Genomic DNA, 13,325 nt, shown 5'->3' with positions numbered 1-13,325 from the left:
CCTCCTGCTATCTTTTCTTGCTAGTGCTCCCAGCTTGTGGTCTCTCCCATGGAGCATGTCCACTTGGTCCTGCCTGGCCTCCCAACTTCCACACTCAAACTCTTCCTTCTGGCAGTTGCAGTCCTAAGCAAATTGGCTCCAACCTACTTTCCCAACTTTAGGCCCTGCCACTTAGTACTGTGAACTCTTCCCAGCCTCGCGTCCAGTCTTGCTTCTACTGTTTGTCCTCTGACCTTAAATTCTACTGCCCATAAAGCTCACCTCTTCTGCCCTCACCTCCTCTCCCGACCGGTCTAGGCCACAAAACTTCTGTTTCTGAATATGTAGCACTCTCCTGGTCTAGCAAGTCCACGTGGCATTTAAGCAATTCAGGACTGTTTCTGCTGACTGCTTTGTGTGCTGTGTTCATAGTGAGACTGAAAAGCTCCAGGGACCAGATTCAGCCAGCCCAAAGCCCTTGGGGAGATGCTGCCCCTGGCACAGACATTGAAAAAAGAAATTACATTTACATGTTGACAGCACATGAATTTCTTCAGCTTGAAGCTGTCCTTAGCAAGAATAATTAAAATAGGAAGCTACTGGGTTATGCTATCTTTGAATCACATAATAAATCACAGAGTTATTTGCAGAGCTGTTGTTTTACTAGCTATGGACAGCAAAATTGCAAATTACAGTTCTGAAAGCCAGTGTCCTAAGGGAACTGAGAACCAGACCAATCAGAGTTTGAATCCCGGCTTCATCTCTTGCTGGGTAACCATAGGCAAATTCTTTAACCTCTCTGAAGTTTCCTGCTGTAATGTGGAAAGAATCATCTCTACCTATTGGTTAAGGAATACGTGGGGTACTGTGAATAAAATGAGTAAGATTATTACCAAGTCATCAGTCACTATGTTGCGAATCAAATTGGCTAAGTATTCACCAGGTAAGTTGGGAACTTAGATGGGTGTCTGGAGGGACGCAGTGGGAAGGCACAGGCAGGACTAGGGTGGGGGTGGGGCAGGGGATCAGCTTAGGGCAGGTTTGGGCTCCAGCGGCAGGAGACTGGGTGGTGGGTGGTAGTTGTCCCATGATAGGTCCTTCATGCTGCTTCACCTTAGCTGCTCCCTGCCCCTGGTCCTGCCTTGTGCCTGCACACTGTATTCTTTGCTGCTGGGGTGTAAGGGGGGGAAACACTCGTGAATGTTGCATAACAATCCCTTGGTAAGTGAATACGTTGATGTAAGAAGCTGGAACTTTATCTCCCTTATTTTTCAGAAGACAGCATTAAGGTTCAGCAAGGCTTTTAGGTGATCTAAGCTCTCAGTCCCAGCCTCTCTCTCTGTGGCTTTTCGGCTGCTGGGGGAACTCCTTGTCTCCTTCTGTGAGCTCTGCTTCGTCAGCAAGATCCCACATTTCCTAAGAGTTGGGGTGATGGTCTTCTGAGCTGCATGTCCCAACCTGACCGTTTTATCTCAGTCAGGGGCTGCATCCCATCCCCCAGAATCTGGCATACAGCGGGAGGTTTTGATTGGACATTCCCAAGTACTTCTTTCTAGACTGACTTGCTAATCAACAAATGGATAATTAAGATGTTGCAAGGACATCGCTGGCAAAGGTAACAGAAACTGTTTTTCTTAAACTTCTGCAGGTGCAGTGAGTTACATTTTTTTGTTAATAGCAATTACGTAGCTCGGGGGAGATGGAGGAACAACAAGTACAAAAGAGAACTTGATTTGAGCAGGACTTTTGGCTTTGTTTGACAAGTGTTTACTGGATACCATAGTAGCACGCATTGCCCTCGGTGGGGTGAAGAGAGAGGCCTCGCCAGCCAGCAACAGAGAAGGAAAATATTTGAGAGTAAAAGCCTAATTATTTTAAGACACATCAAAACAAAAGCAAAGAGGGAAACAATCTGGCTTTAAGTTTATGGGAATATGCAGCATCTTTGAGGAAATGGGTGCTGTTTAAAAAAACAAACAGAAAATGGCCCCAAGTGAGCATAGGGTTGACCTTCCAGTTGACTCAAGAACCAAAGGTGTCTGTGTCTGGCTCACCAAAGTAAGGGAAGAAAAGTTTCCCGTAAGAGCACAACTGCTGCTGGCCGTGGCTCTGGGCTCCGTTAGGGAGGGAGGCGCGAGGGATTCCTGCAGCAGGCAGACAGCAGGGCCAGGCCTCCGGGGCTTTCCTAGTTCCCTCGTTCTCTGGTTTGGGGGATTGAATCTTTATGGCCAGTGAAGGTCCCATTTCCTCCCCTCTTTAATAAAAAAAAATCCACAAGGAAGAGATGTTTCCCTTATTTTGAGATCATTAATCAATACCACCTGGTGGTACTTTTTTAAAATTAGTAAGTCAGGGCACGAGCAGAAGTCTTGCAAGAGATCGCTTTATTAAAGTATTTTTGTGCAGCTACATCATTCCCTACCAGCATGCACAAAAGTCATATAGATGGCCTACCTTTTTTCCCTTTTTATTCCCTTTTTCCCCCTTCTCTTTTTCTCTCTCCCTTCACTTTTTTTATCTTCCTTTTTCACCTTTCTCACCTCTGCTTCCTTTCTTTTCTCTTCTCCCCTTTTCTTTTCTCTTTCATCCCCCCCTTCTCTCTTTCTCTTTTTTTTAAAAAAAAGAGACTATCATTACACATCAGAAGTACAGAAGGGAAGTTCTTCTTCTAGAGTTGGGTTAATTTAGCCGCACAAGGAAATCATTAAGGACCCAGGCTCTTTCCATCTTTCCATTCTGCTTTTTTTTCCTTCTGAGCACTAGCTTTGTTTTCAGGCCAGCTTCCCTCTGGCTCATAAAATGGGAGCCTTAGTTTTAGGCTGGTAAAGAAAATGAGTGAAGAAGTGTCGGTCAAAAAGACTATAGGGAGGGCTGGCAATGGTGGCTCAGTGGCAGAGTTCTTGCCTGTCATGCTGGAGACCCAGGTTTGATCCCCAGTGCCTGCCCATGCGAAAAAAAAAAAAGACCATAGGGAGTGGTGAGGACTGTGGCCAACTGGCCCTGTCTAAAAGCAGGCAAGATTTCTTCCTGCTGCCTCAAAATATTTGTTTTCAGAGGGGGAAAAGGCAATTATGGATGTTGTAAAAAAATTCCTTTGTGAGTAAACACACTGATGCAAGCAGTTGAAACATTATCATTCCTATTTTTTGGAAGACGGTATCAAGGTTCAGTGAGGTTGGGTGATGTACCCACCAAAAAATGGGGTATAGGCTTTCTCGGTCCCAGCCTCTCTCTGACACACCCACAGCTGCTGGGGAAACTCACTGCTGCCCTACTGTGAGCTCTGCTTCATCAGCAAGAGCCTACATTCCCTAAGAGTTGGGTGCTGTCTTCTCCTCTTGTGCCCTTCCATTGCCCAGCAGATGTGATCGTGCTCCCGGCAGGGCCCCCATTCCCATTCACAGGGAATGAAGCTGTACATTCATGCTTCCACTGATGGACCATCCAACACTAGCATTTCTAATTTCCAATATCCAGTGGCTCTCAAAGTGCAGGTCTGGACCAGCGTGCCAGTGTCACCTGGAACCTTGCTAGAAATGTGTATTCCCAGACTGCACCCCAGATATACTGGATCAAAAACCCTGAGGGTGGGGCTCAGTAATCTGTGTTTGAATAAGCCAGATGATCCTGGTATCCTGTAAAGTTTGAGAACCACAGTCCTAAATTAAGGTTGCTACAATGCTCAGAGGCCAGCAATCTAAATCATTGGTTCTCAATCTTGGCTACACATTCAAATTACCTGGGGAGCCTAAAAAAAATTATTAATGCCTGGATTAAAGGCCAACGTAATCGGCCTGGTTTGCATCCTGGGCATTGGGATTTTTGAAAGTTCCCCTTGTGATTCTAAATTACAGCCAAGGTGGAGAACCACTGATCTGAGTAAATGTGAAGGGAGACAGTATATAAAGGATTAAATAAAATACAAAAGTGAGAAACACACATTGACAAGAAAAAAAAAAAAAAGGAAAAACACTAGCACGTGACATTAAATCCTAAACACAGAAATTAAGAATAAGGGAAGAGAGATTATTTGGGTAAGATACTGAGCGAGAGAACCCACTCCCATGATATATGTTAGGGTCCTGTGATTTAAATTAGGCTGGAGAGTTCATTACCTCCTTCAGGAACAGGTATGTACAGATGATTTCTAAATTGCTGTGGATTAATGTTATTAGAAAGATTTTTCTTATTGCTTCAAAACACAGAAGTCATTGTGTTATGAAACACTTTCATCATTTGCTAAGTTTCCTTTATTGTCCCTTTTCCTTTTCTGTGAGCTCAGATAAGAGGGAGTAGGTAAAATAAGTTTGAACTTATTTTCAAAGTCACAGGTTAGACAGGAGTAGGATGTACCCCTATGGAAGTCCCTTTAATGCAGAAGACCCTTCTGCCACCAGTCAACTCAAAGAACAAAGGGCACCCATGGACTGTTTTAACCAAGGTGAAAACAATAAATCTCTCCTTGAGGAAAAATATGAAACCAGTAATGAGTCCTCCATTAAAGGGAGAATCAGTCTTAATTTAAGTAAGGAGTCACATAGAATTTACTATCTGGATTTGGAATAAGAGACATAGAACTTCATTAGTTGTATCCTAGAAAGTTGCTCTAGGATCAAAAGTCTCAATTCAAATTGTACCAGGCCATACACCACACACTTTTTCTTAGGTTCTGTCTGGCCCAAAGACCAGGGGGATATGATCACACTCAAAAGTGTAGTGATTTACTTTTTCAAAATGCAAACACTACCTCCACATTTGAGTGGTTGCTAAGGTTTGTTAAAATATGATTTCAGTTGCATAAAGTCCTAAAGCCTGGCTATGAGAAGATTTAATGACTATTAGAGGTTCAGTAGTTGCACCTATTGCTAATTTCTTTAAGATGTAAAAATTTTGAATCCCCGGGTTTTTTCTTCCACATTTAATGGAAAAGGGTCCTGTTTTCACATTAAAACCTCAGAATAATTTCTGGCAATAAAAACAGCAGTTTGCTTGTTTGTGTTACTTCTGTAACAGTTTAATAAAGTTGCTAATAGCTCTGAACCGAAACTGGATGAAAGCATGGCTTTGCCAATTAGGCAGTTGGCAAAGCAAATTAAGGAGCTGTTACTTATAGCTGAGCTTGGGCTGTGGGCACATCAGGCACATTCAAATTTCAATGTGCATCAGGCATCATCATCAGGTTTTGATTCCTTGGATCTGGGGTGATGTTGCAGAAGCCTGAATTTTAAATACTTACTCGGATCATTCTAGCCTAGGTAGGTGCAATACTGGTCTATCAATGTTAAATGGGGGTTCTTTCACAAATGGCTTTCCTTCATGTTTTTCTGTACTTGCCAGTTTGTCTATTATGAACACATATGGCTTATTTATTTGGTCTAGAGGTGCAGATATGCCTCAGTTCTGTATGACTGTTATCACAGATTAACTGTAAAGATCCTTTTCCTGTTTTATTTAAAAATGTCTCCTTCATCCCTAATCCCTCTCCCATTACCTGACTCCAAGAGCAGAATCGGTAGGCTGCTGGTAGGTTATCCTCCAGTGAAACTAACTCACTAACACTGAGAGAGTGCTTATTATGTGCTAGCCCTGCTCTAGGGGCTGCAGACGTATAAACTATGATTAGCCTCACAACACCTCTAAGAGGTAGGATCTGTCACTGCGCTGCTTTACAGATGAGGAAACTGAGAAAGGATGCTAAGTCACCAGCTCAAATTAATGAGTTAATGAGGGACAGAGCCGGGATTTGGACCCAGGGAGTTTGGCTCCAGCGTTGCACTTCTTAACCCTTATGCTCTACATACATACGTGATTTCCCCAAGACTGCCCAGTGGCCTCACCAGTTTATCCCCTTTCCAGCATGCATGAGGATTCCAGTTTTCCCACGGCCCCACCATGGTCGGTAATATTTAGCTCTCTATTTTTCACCATATAATGGATGTAATGTGACAGCTCTCTGATGATTTACTTTGGCATTTCTCTACTAGTGAAGATAAGCATCTTTTCATAAATTAACCACATGGGTGTCCTTCTATAAATTGTCTATTTATGTCCTTCAGCCCATTTTTCTACTGAATATATATATATTTATTTTTCATTAAAGCCCTGGGTAGAGTTACAAAAACATAATGCAGGACCCTAGTATATTCTTGACATTAATCCTGTGTTTTTCTAAGCTCCAAGTATTTTCTCCCAATCTGTCACCAGTCTGTTAATGTTGTCTATATTGTCACTGAACAGAAATTCTCAGTTTTTATCTTTATGGAAGGGCTTTGAGGACATAAGGGATTTCCCATCCAAATTCACAGAAATAGTCTTCTGTTAATTTCATAACTTTACCTTTACAATGAGGTGTTTTAATTCACCTGGAGTTCATGGAATACATGGTGTGAGGTAGGGATTCAACTTGACTTTTCTCTATATATTGAGACAATTTTCCCAATATCATCTATTTTTTGAACATTTTATTGATTTAACTGCTAGAAAATATAACATTTTATCCCTTGGAACTTCAGGATTTCATCACTTATGTGAAGACGTTCTTCCAACAGGGGTCGGCTGCACGATGAGAAGAGTTAAGGTTCGAATTTGCCATTCTTCCAAAGGAAGTTTCTCATTTACTTCTCGACACAGGACACGCCAATTTTGATTCTTTCTTTTCTAACTTCCAATTTTGAATGTAATTATTACAGAAGGTGTGTGCACAGGAGAGAGAAATGGGGTTAGAGAAAAATTCCAGACAGACAGAACATGTTGCCTCCTCCTGTATACTTTTAATCATTAGTCTAGAAGGTCACTCTTCAGCAGTAGACAGTACTGAGCTGAAGTTACCCTTTATTAGCTTCTGGAAGTGGTCAGGAGCCTTCTGTTCTTCCATATCCAGATGTGTCTTGTCTGAAGACTTCCAGGTGAGGTCTTTGTCTGAACCAGCTACAGCTTCTCTCTGTAGAAGCTGAGCTGAGCTGAGCTGGGTCCTTAATAGGATTCAGGAGCACAGTCTATGTTCCTTCTTTTGTATGTCACCTGCCAATCAGGGATCCAACAATTTCCATGTCATGAGCTGGAGACATTCAGTTGAGTTTCTGAAGTTCTGATGTCTTTGTCTCTACCTCTCCAGGTGAAGCAATGAGCTTGAACTGATAGACTGGCCTTTTTAAGTGCCTGTAATACAGACTCCACCCCCAATCAAGGTCACAGTCTCTAACCCAAGGAAATGTGCCACTAAATCTAATCCAATAAATGTTATCAAACCTATTCTTTTTAGGGCATGATAGTGGCATTAAAGCACACTCAAAATTTCATAGCACAGTTATCCTTTTTGAGTTTAAGTTAGCAAACGTGAACTTGAATGAGACTCTCTAATTTTAGAACTCAACATTCAAAAACAGAATGTTTTACCGTGCAAAAACAGAACTGCATTGTTGAAACCTAATCAAACGGTGGCTAATGGATTCATTAAAATGCAATCATTGGTGACAATGTCTCTGATATAATTATGGATAAACACTACTTAAAAAAACATTATTTTGAAATACTGTCAATTTACAGGAGAGTTTCAAAAATAAGACAAAACTCATACAGAGAACTCTAACATATCCTTCACCCAGATACTCAGGATCACCAACTTTTAAGATTTTGCCACATTTGCTGTGTCGTTCTATTTATCCAACTATCTACATATCTGTTTGTCTATCCATCCATCATCTAGTGTCAATCTGAACCCCATCCCATTTTTTAAACTTTTGCTCATCCACCACACAATCCACCCAAACTGTAAAATCAGTGGCTCTCAGTAAAATCAGTTATGCATTCACTGCCACAATCAACTCGAGAACATTGTCACTGCTCCGGAAAAAAGAATCCCATATCCCTTATTCCTCCCTGTTATTGGCCCTTAGCTTTGATATAGTACTTCTGTATAATTGATGAAAAAATATTACAGTATTGCTGTTAACTATAGTCCTTAGTTTACATTATATTTTTCTCATATATTACCTATTTTTAACACCTTGTAATAGTCACACAGTTTGTTCTAGTTCATGTAAGAACTTTCTAAAATTTGTATAATTATCCACATAGTCCACAACAGGTTATGCCGTGTTATACAGTCCCATGTTTTATCCTCTAGCTTTCATTCCAGTGATATACACAACCCTCAACCTCCCCTTTCAATCATACTCACACTCAGCTCTGTTAATGACATGTACCCTACTGTGCTATATCACCTCTATTCATTTTCAAACATTATAGTCAACCTTATTAAAAATTTTGTACACCTTAAGCATCATCTGCAAATTTTCTACCCTCTCTATCTCCTGGTAACCTATATTCTAGATTTTAACTCCCAGAATTTGCTCATTATACTTAGTTCATATTAGTGAGACCATACAATATTTATCCTTTTGCGTATGGCTTATTTCACTCAACATAATGTCCTCAAAGCTCATCCATGTAGTTACATGCATCAGGACTTCATTCCTTCTCACAGTTGCATAATATTCCATTATATTTATATGCCATAGTTTATCAACTTATCAACTGATGGACACTTGAACTTTTTCCCTCTTTTTGCAGTCATGAATAATGCTGCTATGAACATCCATGTGCAAATGTGTGTTTGTGACCCTGCTTTCAGTTCTTCTGATTATATACCTAATAACAGGATTGCCGGATCACATGACAATTCTATACTTAGCTTTCTGAGGAACCACCAAACTGCCTTCTAAAGTGGCTGTACCATTCTGCAGTCTCACCAGCAGTGAATAAGTGTTTTTATTTCTCTACATTCTCTCCAGTACTTGTTAGTTTTCTGTTTTTATTTTATAATGGCCATTCTAGAAGGAGTGAAATGGTATCTCATTGTGGTTTTGATTTGTATTTCCCTAATAGCTTGTGATGTTGAGCATCTTTTTCATGTGCTTTTTAGCCATTTGAATTTCCTTTTTGGAAAATTGCCTATTCATTTTGACTATTATTTGTTTGTCTTTTTTATTGTTGAACAACAGGATTTCTTTATATATCCTAGATATTAAACCCTTATTGGATATGTGGTTTCCAAATATTTTCTCCCATTGATTAGACTGCCTTTTCACTTTCTTGACAAAGTCCTGGGAAGCACAAAAATATTCGATTTTGAAGAGGTACCATTTATCTATTTTTCCTTTCATTGCTTGTGCTTTGGGTATAAGGTCTAAGAAACCACCTCCTACCACAAGATCTTGAAGATGCTTCCCTATATTTTCTTCTAGGGCTTTTATGGTCTGGCTCTGATGTTTAGGTCTTTGATCCATTCTGAGTTGATGTTTGCATGAGATGTGAGATAGGAGAAAAAGACAGCATATAGATGAATCATGTGTAAATATTTCGTCCATTCTGCCAGTCTATGTTTTTTTGATTGGGATGTTTAATCCATTAATATTTAATACTACTCTAAGGGCAGTACTTCAACCATTTTATCCTTTGGCTTTTATATGTCATTTATTATTTTTGTCTCTCTCTCTCTTTTTCACCCTTTTATTATTCTTGCTGATAATCTTCATTTCCATACTGTCCTCTCCTAAACTCTCGTCTTTTCATTTCAGCCCGGAAAACTCCTTTTAGTGTTCCTTATGGGCAGTTCTCTTGGTAACAAACACTTTGCTTCTGTTTACCCGTGAATATTTAAACTCTTCCTCATTTTTGAAGTTTTGCTGAATAAAGAATTTTTTTTTTTTTTTTTGGCGAGGTCAGGGCTTGAAGGGTAACCACCTCATGTTCTTTTTTTTTTTTTTTTTATTAATTAAAAAAAGAATTAACAAAACAATTAGAAATCATTCCAATCTACATGTACAATCAGTAACTGAATAAAGAATTTTTATCTGGCAGTTTTTCTTATTCAGTATCTTAAAAATATCAAACCACTGCCTTCTCACCTTCACAGTTTCTAATGAGAAATCCGCACTTAGTCTTATAGGACTTTCCTTGGTATGTGATAACTTCCTTCTCTCTTGCTGTTTTCAGAATTCTCTTTGTCTTTATTATTTGACATTTTTATAAGTAAGTATTTTGGAGTATGCCTATTCAGATTTATTCTGTTTGGACTACGTTCTTGGACATGCATATTGATATCTTTCCTAACAACTGAGAAATTTTGACCATTATTTCTACAAATGTTCTTTCCCCTGTCTTCTTGTGGGATGCCTATGAATCATTTATTTGGGTATTTGTTGTCATTCAATTCCCTGCTCAAATTTTTCCATTTTTTCCCCCTATCTGTTCCCTTCTGTAAGATTTTGAATGACTTATCTTGTAGCTTACTAAGCCTTTCTTCTACCTCTTCAAATCTGCTGTTGTATATCTCTCCATTGTATGTTTTTTCTCTTCTACTGTGCTTTTCATTTCCAGATGTTATTTTTCTGGTATGCTTTCAAATTCTTCTTCATGCTCATCCAGTGTCTTCTTTATATCCTTTATCTATTTTTTTAAAAGAAAATTTTATTAATAAAAGCAATCAACATACAACACAAACATTCGTAATGTATGAAGATTCCATACTTGGCATTCAATCAGTAGCTCACAATATCATCATATGTTTGTATATTCATCACTATGATCATTTCTCAGAACATGTTCATCACTCCAGAAAAATGAAAGGAAAAAAGAACTCATACATACCATACCCCTTACCCCTCCCTCTCATTGACCACTATTATTTCCCTCTACCCAATTTATTTTAACATTTGTTCCCCCTATTTATTTATTTGTTTTTTATTTTAGCATTTGTTCCCCCTATTATTCATCTGTATTCCATATGTTTTACTCGTCTGTTGATAAGGTAGATAAAAGGAGCATCAGACACAAGGCTTTCACAATCACACAGTCACATTGTGAAAGCTATATCATTATATAATCATCTTCAAGAAAAATGGCTACTGGAACACAGCTCCACATTTTCAGGCAGTTACCTCCAGCCCCTCCACTACATCTTGACTAACAAGGTGATATCTATTTAATGTGTAAGAATAACCTCCAGGATAACCTCTCGACTCTGTTTGGAATCTCTCAGCCATTGACACCTTATTTTGTCTCCTTTCACTCTTCCCCCTTTTGGTTGAGAAGGTTTTCTCAATCCCCTGATGCTGAGTCTCAGCTCATTCTAGGGTTTTTCTCAATCCCTTGATGCTAAGTCTCAGCTCATTCCAGGATTTCTGTCCCACATTGCCAGGAAGGTCCACACCCCTGGGAGTCATGTCCCACGTAGACAGGGGACCTCCTATTTATTTTTAATCCATATTTTTTACTCATCTGTCTATACCATAGATACAAGGAGCATCATAACAAGATTTTCTCAATCACACAGTAACTTTGTGAAAGCTATATCATTGTATACTCGTCTTAAAGAAACATGGCTACTGGAATTCAGCTCTACAGTTTCAGGTTCTTCGCTCTAAGCTCTAAAATACCTTAAGCTAGAAAGGGTTTATCTAAATAATGTGTAAGAATAACCTCCAGGATAACCTCTTTTTTTTTTACATGGGCAGGCACCAGGATCTGAACCCGGGTCCTCGGGCAGGGCAGGCAAGCACTCTTACCTGCTGAGCCACCGTGGCCCGCCCTCCAGGATAACCTCTTGATTCTATTTGAAATCTCAGCCACTGACACTTTATTTTGTCTCATTTTTCTCTTCCCTCTTTCAGTCAAGAAGGTTTTCTCAATCCCTGGATGCTGAGTCCCAACTCATTCTAGGATTTCAGCCCCATGTTGCCAGCGAGGTTTACACCGCTGGGAGTCGTGTCCCATGTAGACAGGGGGAGGGCAGTGAGTTTGCTTGTCATGTTGGCTGAGAGACAGCCCACACCTGAGCAACAAACGAGGTTCTCTGGGGGTGACTCTTAGGCCTAATTTTAAGTAGGCTTAGCCTATCCTTTGCGGGGATAAGTTCCATATGAACAAATACCAAGATTGAGGGTTTAGCCTATTGATTTTGCTGTGCTTACTGCTTGAAAAAATATCAGGCCTTCTCCAAATGGGAAAGTTGAATTTTCCCTCTTTCTCACCATCCCCCCAAGGGGACTTTGCAAATACTTTTTTATTCACTGTTTAAATCAGTCTGGAATTTATGGGGGATCACTCTGGACAAACCTACAAAATCTCATGCCCTACTCAAGGTTCCATGTACTTATGGTGTTCAATTAAACTGTCCATATAAATTATATTAGGAGATGCACTAGTCAAAATATAAATTTTGTACCAAATAAACAATTTTTGCTTTGGTCTCACACATAAGTTAAAGTCTTAAAATATGAATTACCATCTATTTTCAAGACCCTGCAATACTGACATTCCTTTGTTCTTCCTCATGCAAAAACACTTTTTAATTTGTACATTTAGTCACTATCATTGTACACTCTAGGCATTCCTAGGTTATACCATCTCAGTCTTTATCATATACCTTTCCTTCTGATCCCATTTGTGCCCCCAGCTGTCCTCCCTCTATTATTCTCACATTCAGCTTCATTCACTGTACTAACATTATTGTATTTCAGTTAAGTAGTACTGTGCTATCCATTTCTGAATTTTTATAATCAGTTCTGTTGCAAATCTGTATCCCTTCAGCTCCAGTAACCCAATATCTACCCTATTTCTATCTCCTGATAGTCTCTGTTCTTAACTGAAATTCTCCAAGTTCATTAATTAATGTTAGTTCATATCAGTGAGACCATACAGTGTTTGTCCTTTTGTTTCTGGATAATCTCATTGAGCATAATGTCCTCAAGGTCCATCCATGTTGTTATATACTTCATATCTTTACTCTGTCTTACAGCTGCTATTATTCCATCATATGTATATACCTCAGCTTGTTTAGTTGCTCATCTGTTGATGGACATTTGGGCTGTTTCCATCTCTTGGCAATTGTAAATAATGCTGCTATAAACATTGGTCTGCAAATGCCCATTTGTGTCCTTGCCCTCATGTCCTCTGAGTAGATACCTAGCAATGGTATTGCCAGATCATATGGCCATTCTATACTTAGTTTCCTGAGGAACTTCCAAACTGCTTTCCACAGCAGTTGTACCATTTTACATTCCCACCAACAGTGGATAAGTGTGCCTCTTTCTTCACATACTCTCAAGCACTTGTCATTTTCTGTTTTATTGATAATGGCCATTCTGGTGGGTGTGAGATGACATCTCATTGTGGTTTTGATTTGCATTTCCCTAATAGCCAGTGAAGTTGAGCATCTTTTAATATGCCTTTTGGCCATTCGTATTTCCCCTTCTGAGAAGTGTCTATTCAGGTCTTTTGCCTATTTTTAAATTGGGTTGTTTGTCTTTTTATTATTGAGTTGAACAATCTCTTTATATATTCTG

General features: G+C 39.6%; 1 long non-coding RNA gene across 1 annotated transcript in view; it reads left to right on the top strand.

Annotated features, from left to right (window-relative positions):
• The first annotated feature begins 577 nt into the window (after nt 1–577).
• LOC143680684 (uncharacterized) overlaps nt 578–13,325 on the top strand; it is a 69,589-nt gene continuing 56,841 nt past the window's right edge. The window contains exons 1-2 of the long non-coding RNA XR_013174135.1: nt 578–922; nt 1,456–1,594. This is a non-coding gene — a long non-coding RNA (uncharacterized LOC143680684). The remainder of the gene's footprint in view (nt 923–1,455; nt 1,595–13,325) is intronic.

Source organism: Tamandua tetradactyla, chromosome 4 (genome assembly GCF_023851605.1).
Source record: "Tamandua tetradactyla isolate mTamTet1 chromosome 4, mTamTet1.pri, whole genome shotgun sequence".
NCBI lineage: Eukaryota > Metazoa > Chordata > Mammalia > Pilosa > Myrmecophagidae > Tamandua > Tamandua tetradactyla.
This window is presented reverse-complemented; position numbering and strand designations above follow the sequence as displayed.